This window comes from Cucurbita moschata, unplaced genomic scaffold, assembly GCF_002738365.1.
Source record: "Cucurbita moschata cultivar Rifu unplaced genomic scaffold, Cmos_1.0 Cmo_Scf00031, whole genome shotgun sequence".
Taxonomy (NCBI): Eukaryota; Viridiplantae; Streptophyta; class Magnoliopsida; order Cucurbitales; family Cucurbitaceae; genus Cucurbita; species Cucurbita moschata.
This window is the reverse complement of record NW_019268547.1, coordinates 1,419,254-1,426,554: the sequence shown is the minus strand read 5'-3', so window position 1 is coordinate 1,426,554 and position 7,301 is coordinate 1,419,254. Positions and strand designations below refer to the sequence as shown.

Genomic DNA, 7,301 nt, shown 5'->3' with positions numbered 1-7,301 from the left:
TTATAGGCTAGATGACTTACGTTTCGGTTTTAGATCACTTGTTAGTTCATCAGGGTTTTGAGTTTTGACTGTAGGCTAGATGGTCAGTGTTTTGAGATCCGCTCATATGTTATTTGATCTGGTCAGTGTTTTGAGATCCGCTCATATGTTATTTGATCAATGTCGTTGGATTTGATTAGGATTACATGCTAGATGCTCCTATTTCGAACAGGAACACAGGCTAGATGACCTAATTTTGAACAGTTTTAGGTCCACTACATGTTATATTTTATTGTGTGTGTATGATATCTGTGAAATCTCACATGGATTGGAGAGAGAAATGAAACATTCTTTATATGAGTATGGAAAGCTCTCTCTAGTAGAGGCATTTTAAAATAATGCTGGTAAATAATGTTTCATTTCCCTCTCTAACTGACGTGCGATCTCACAATCTACTCCTTAAGAACTTAAGGAAGTGGATTTACTAATTCGAACAGAGGGAGCGAAAGTGGAAGCCATTTCCCTCTTAGGTTTCCGGTGGCTTGAGGCCGGGAAAGATGGGGTAATCTTAAACGCAGTGGCTGACGCCATTTCGGAGAGTTCGGCTCACAGGGAGAAGAAAACTGAGAATGGCGATGGCGAGGAGAGTTCGGACTTAAGTTCGTCTATCATCCACGTCAACCTGTTTTATCCACTTTTTTTTTTCTAAATTAATAAAAATAATATAAATTAATTTGTATTTTGTTTAATAAATATATCTATAAACTTTCAAATATTTTAATAATACTTTTAAAATTAATTTTTTTTTAAAAAAAAATATCAACGACAGTTTTAGATAAAACCGTTAATATTTTGTTTTAAAAGGTATCCTTAAACTTTACTGAGGGTAAAAAATACCCTTTAAATGGTAAAAAGTTTTATACTCTTAAAACATTTCTAAAATAATTAAAAAAAAATGTCATTACCATTAGTAACATGTTTAATAAATACTCATAACCGGTAGGAATAGCAACAATACTTTTAATATTTATAAAAATAAATAAATAAGTAAATTAGTTCTCGCTCTATATCTCATCTTCATACATCATAAGAAATTAAATGGGAGGTACATGAATTGCCACGTTGGAATAAGTCAATGGTAATATCGATGAGAATTTATTTTTTATTTTATTTTATTCTTGTATGAATCTGGTTGAGTTAGGATTTGATTTATCGGGAAGTGATTCAACCATCGTCAAGGCCATCCAACTTGCTCTACTCAAAGCTGGCTTGTTGTCAAACGAGGGTTCGGGAGGGCAACTAGCACAAGAGAGTATTCATATGTATCCGACCGTTGTTTTTTTTATCCAACTGTTGTTATTGTTCTTCCCCCACCGTTTTGGTTCCCTCTACTTTGGAAATTCAACCATAATTATCTGGTTATTTGGTCACCCTTCTAAGAAAATTCAACATTCAACCTCTTGAATGCTCCAAGCTTTGCAAATTCAACAATAATTTTTTTCATGTTTTCCTTAAATTTATTTTCTTAGGTCTGAGTTAATTTTACGAATAATTTTTTTATAACAAGTTAGTTGATACAGAGATAATGAGGTACTAAATAAAAAGAGAGAGAAATACAGACATAAAGATAATTATATCATTATGGCTATGCCATTTTTATAGATAGAAGAGAGTAATGCCCTACAAACACAGATAGAGAGAGGGTTTATTGTAAGTAAACATAGCAAACTATTAATTGGGAACAGGGAATTTGATGACTTCTTCAAAAGATAAGAGGTAGAGTTTCGGCGGCAATGAATTAATCCTCTTCACCTTTGCAATATATGACCAATGAAAACCATCGTCATTTTCAGCTTCTATCACAATAATATAATATTTGTAAAGCTCGAATTTATTAACACTCCATAGACCGTTCACCACACGCTTGTAAATGAAATGATGTCCACCCTTCCTATTATGCTCTTCCACTGCAAACCTTCCAGCTATTTGCACTAGTTCGTTGTTGACATCCTTAATTGGAACTAGATCTGAAGGCAACACTTCTTCACCACTCATTTTTGAACACCTTTGAAAGATAGCTTCAACAAACTTACTTTGCTCATGAATATTTTGGAGTTTGATATTTATAGTTGTGGCGGAACGCAAATCAAATTGATATAGCTGAATCTCACAGCAAAGACTAATTGAGCATTCCTCTATTAGGAGATAGCTTGGAATCATATTCTTTAATTGGGATGATGGTTGCATTGTTTTAGTCAAACAACCGAGACTAGTGTATTACCAATAGTACAAACATTTTGTACGTCTATGTTTCTTACATATTAATAGTTTTATATAAATAATAATTAAATTAGTGAGTAAAAGTTTGGATTGAGGGCGTATATATAAGGTTTCATATTTTTTATTATTATTATTTTTTCATTAGCGAGAACAATACAAAGAGTCAAGAAAATGATATTTGTGCCACGTTTTAATTTTAATTTTCTTTGACTTTTCCAAGATTAAAAAAAAAAAAAAAATTATTCTCTACATATCCAACACGTGTTGAAGAGGGACATGAGAATAAGTTCTTCTAATGCTTTGTTTACACCCATCCAAAATAGTTTGAAAATTTGCCCATCAAATATTAGGATTGGCTAACTACAACTTTAATTTTGTCATGTAACGAGGATGAGAATGAACAAATAAATGAAAAAGGGAAATAAAAGCAACTTTAATACATGGTTTTTGTCTTAGGTTTTTTTAAAAATGTCATGACATCTTGTTCCCGTGGTGTCTAAATTGTGTCTCATGTCAGTATATCATATTCTTGGAGTTCTTAATAAAAATACCATCCAACTTTGCACTCTATCTAAAAAATAACCCTAAACTTTCAAATTTTAAAATAATACTTTAAACATTCAAAAAAGTCTACCAAACACCCACAAACTTTCAAATTTAAAAATATTAAAAAAAAAACTATTATTATTATTATTTTTTTAAATACAAAGTTTCAAAACGATTTCAAAACTACCCTTTTATCTTTATGGAGGATTTCGATAATACCTTTAAATTTTAAAAAAAAAATAATAATAATCTTATAGTAAGTAGTACTACGTTTCAAAGATACTAAACTTTGAAAGAGCTTCCATATTATATATTCATAGAACTGGGATTAAGAGATCATAAACTCTTTATAAAGGTTTTCACACCTTTATAAAGAGTGTTTTGTTCTCCTCCCCAACTAATGTGGGATATCACAATTCACCCCCTTCAGAGCCCAACGTCTTTACTAGCACATTGCCTCGTGTCTACCCCTTCGAGGAACAACCTCCTCGCTGGCACATCACCTAGTGTTTGGCTCTAATACCATTTGTAACGGTCCAAGCCCACCCCTAACAGGTGGATTTAATTTCTTTCTATAGGGTACAAGATGATTAGGTGATAGTATCGAAAATTAACCTAGAGATAGACCTAATGGTAGTTGACATGGATGATTATGATGTAATATTGAAAATCGATTGGTTAGGAAAAAAATCATGCTAGCATAGGCTGTTATAAGAAAGAAGTGATGTTTACTCCATCGTCAATGATGAAAGTGCAAAGATTGGTTCAACACAGAGCATGGGCTATACTAGCCATCGTGAACACCAAAAAGGAAAAAAAAAAAACTCCCTTAGCCGCCGTGTCAGTTGTAAATGAATTCCTAAATGTGTTGCTAGAGGATTTACGAGGAACTCCTCCATCATGAAGATTTACCAGTTGTGAATGGATTTTGCTTTAGTTAAGTTTCTTTTTGCTATTCTTGATCCTCTTTGAGTGATCTGAATATGTTCTTTTCAGAATGCAGAATAAAACCATTGTATTTATTAGCGATTCATTAAAGAGGAAGCATTTTCAATCCTAGATGTGTATGACTATTGGGGGAAGAGAATCCTGACAATGAAAACACAGGAAAGGAATATCGTATTATCAAAGCTAAGGGCGCTATTCATTGAGATGGGTGGGCATATTGTTTCTCGAGTACCAATACTACTGGTCATCAAGCCTCAGAGAGTTATTACCATTCAACATGTCAGATCCAGCCACTGATGTAGCCATGCATCTTTGACCATCTGCCAGCATTTCTGAGAAAATTTCTTCATCTGAGAAAATTTCTTCATCTGATTGATGTGTTAGTTCTTAATACAAGACATCACTAGTAGGGAGAAAAATTCAAAGAAAATAGGTGGGTAATGTACAAAGATAGAATTCGTAGTGAACTCGGTAACTTAAAAGAAATTGACACAGCTAAGAATTTCACAGCACAGTATTGTCCAATGGTTGAATTCGCAACTCTCCTCTCATCCTCGACTCAAGGTCTTTTTTTTCAGGACCATGTCTTCTCGCCGTTTCTGCAATGGAAGTGGAATAATGGAGATAGTTGTCATTACCACATTGTTATTAGGAAGAAGCAAAGTAGAGTAGAATATATTAAACGATCCAGTTGATGAGAGTGTTGTAAGAGGCACACGAGTAAGAAAGTTGGGAATAATTGCTCTTTCCCAAGCTCACAGATCCCCTACAGTATCAAAGGATTTTCAAATGGTAGTGAGTATTGTTTTGACTGAGGAAGAAATTATTGACGAAGAAAAAGTCGAAGGAAAACTCTTGGTAGAAGAAAATAACTTAATAACAGAAATGGATAGTATGGGCTCAAATGAGAAAGGAAAATAAAAAGCCTTCAACTTATTCTCATGCTTTTTTGTATCAGCTTCTTCGGGAATTAAGGATTTTGTTTCTCTTATTCTTTCCTTCTCCTTTTTCATGTTTAACTTCTTTTTTTCTTTTTTTTTTTTCATAAAAAATAAAATTAAATTAAATATGATAATGAAGAAATGATGAAGGTGAAAGAAAGAAGAAGAAATAACTTGTGTTTTGTTTTATTTTTGTGTTAAGTCTTTTAAGAAGTTTCATGAAGGGTTATAATTGTGTATGATGGACGTATATCATGTTCTTGGATCTCTTATTAAAAAATTCCTTTGAACTTTGTGTCCGTCTAAAAAATAATCTTAAAACTTTCCAAGTTTTTATAATACCAATAATACCTTTTTTTTTTAGGATTTTTTTTCCCTTCTTCCTTCTTTCTCGGGTTTCACGTTAAATATGAGAAGGAGATATAAATGAAGAAGAAATAACTTGTGTTTTGTCTTGGTGTCATAATTGTTTCTCATTTTTTGGATCTCTTAAAAAAATACATATCATTGAACTTTTCAGTCTGTCTAAGAGATAATCCTAAACTTTCAAAAGTTTGGATAATACTTAAACATTCGAAAAAATGTCTAAAAAGGCACCCATAAACTTTATAATTTAAAAATATTCTTACTACTAGTTTTTTTTTATAGAAACTATATATTTTTTAAAAAAAATACACTACACTTTTTTTCTTTTAAAAGGGTTTTATCAATATTATTATGATAGACTGATATATAAGTTTAAGACATGATATGATCAAGATATGTATATGGAACGATATAATTATGAAATGGTTAAAAGATAGGAATGATATATATATATAAAATGTTTACTGAATTTAAATATAGAAGATAATTTAATATTTGCAAATTAATTTTTTATTTATATGATAAATAATAAACACGAGAGGATATTACAATGTCCCATTCTTTTAATTTTGAATGCAAATAAATTTGTTGAGAGCCTAAGAGTATTTTGTACCATTTGTTCTCATCTTATCTCTAATATATGATTATTTAAATTATCTTATTTAAATAAGAACTTACTTTGTATAACTCAATAATAAAAAATAAAAATAAAAACTCATTGCTACTATTTCCCAACCTCGATTTATTTAGATTTAAATTTTAAAAAATGTGGATTTTTTTTTTTTTTTGAAATAAAACAATATATTTAATTTAAAAAATTTAATTATATCTTTTGCATATTTGCCCACATTTTTTTTAAGCTAAAGGATTACTAAAATATTAAATTCACGGCAGAGAAAATAATTATCTTTCTTATCTTTAAAAAAAAGAAGGCTTTATATATATATATATATATATATATTTTTTGTGAACATATTAAAATAAAAAAAAGAAAATATAGGTACATAATTTGAGATTACAAGTTTAGACTATTTTTAATGGAGTTTACAAATTTAATTAACCTTAATTGTATTCAACTATTTATAAGTAAAAACGATATAGGTATAGAATATTTGTACTATTATTAATACACTAATCTCGGTTGTTTGATTAAAACAATGCGACCATTATTCAAACTACAGAATTTGATTTAAAGTTTATCTCCTAGTAGTGGGAGGCTCCATTAATCTGTGTTGTAAAATTCAGTTATATCTATTTGAGTAACCTTCAACCAAAACTATAAATATCAAACTTCTAAGTATTCCCGAGCAAAGTAGGTCAATTGGAATTAAATATTTGTTTTATATGATATAAAATAAAAATGAAAACACTATTATTAGAAAAGAGAGGAATATTATGTAATATATTTACCATTTTGTTTTCATATTCATAATTATTCAAATTATCATACCTTAAAAAAATTTCTTTCCTGTTTTTCTTAAAATTATTTTTTTAGGTCGAACAATTTTTTTTTTTTTTTAATAACAAGTAAGTTGATATAGAGATAATGAGGTACTAAATAAAAAGAGAGAAAGAAATACTCATATAAGGATAATTATATCATTATGGTTATGTTATTTTTATAGATAGAAGAGAGTAATGTCCTACAAATAGAGGTAGAGAGAGGGCTTATTGTAAGTAAAGATAGTAGTCTAGTAGTTATACTCCTACTCGGGGACAGGGAATTCGATGATTTCTTCAAAAGAAAAGAGCTTATATCCCTTGGACATAAATGAAGCCTCGCCACCTTTGCAATATATGACCAATGAAAACCACCGTCGTTTATAGCTTCTATCACAAGAATAAAATATTTGGGATTCCCGCCTATAATGGGACCATACAGACCGTTCACCACATGCTTATAAATGAAACGATGTCCACGATTTCTATTATGCTCTTTTACTGCAAACCTTCCAGCTTTTTGCACTTCTTGTTCATTGACATCCTTAATTGGAATTAGATTTGAAGGAAACTCTTCTTCACAACTCGTTTTGGAACACCTTTGATAGATAACTTCAACAAACTGACTTTGTTCATAAATATTTTGGAGTTCGATATTTATAGTTGTGGCAGAACGCAAATCAAATTGATATAGCCGAATCATACAACAAAGACTTATTGAGCATTCCTCTATTAGGAGATAACTTGGAATCATATTCTTTAATCGGGATGATGGTTGCAAGAACGAAGCAAATGTAATTT

General features: G+C 30.4%; 1 pseudogene; it reads left to right on the top strand.

The window, feature by feature from the left end:
• Positions 1-3,802: 3,802 nt before the first annotated feature.
• On the top strand, positions 3,803-4,568 carry LOC111464747 (annotated as a pseudogene).
• The last annotated feature ends 2,733 nt before the right edge of the window (positions 4,569-7,301 follow it).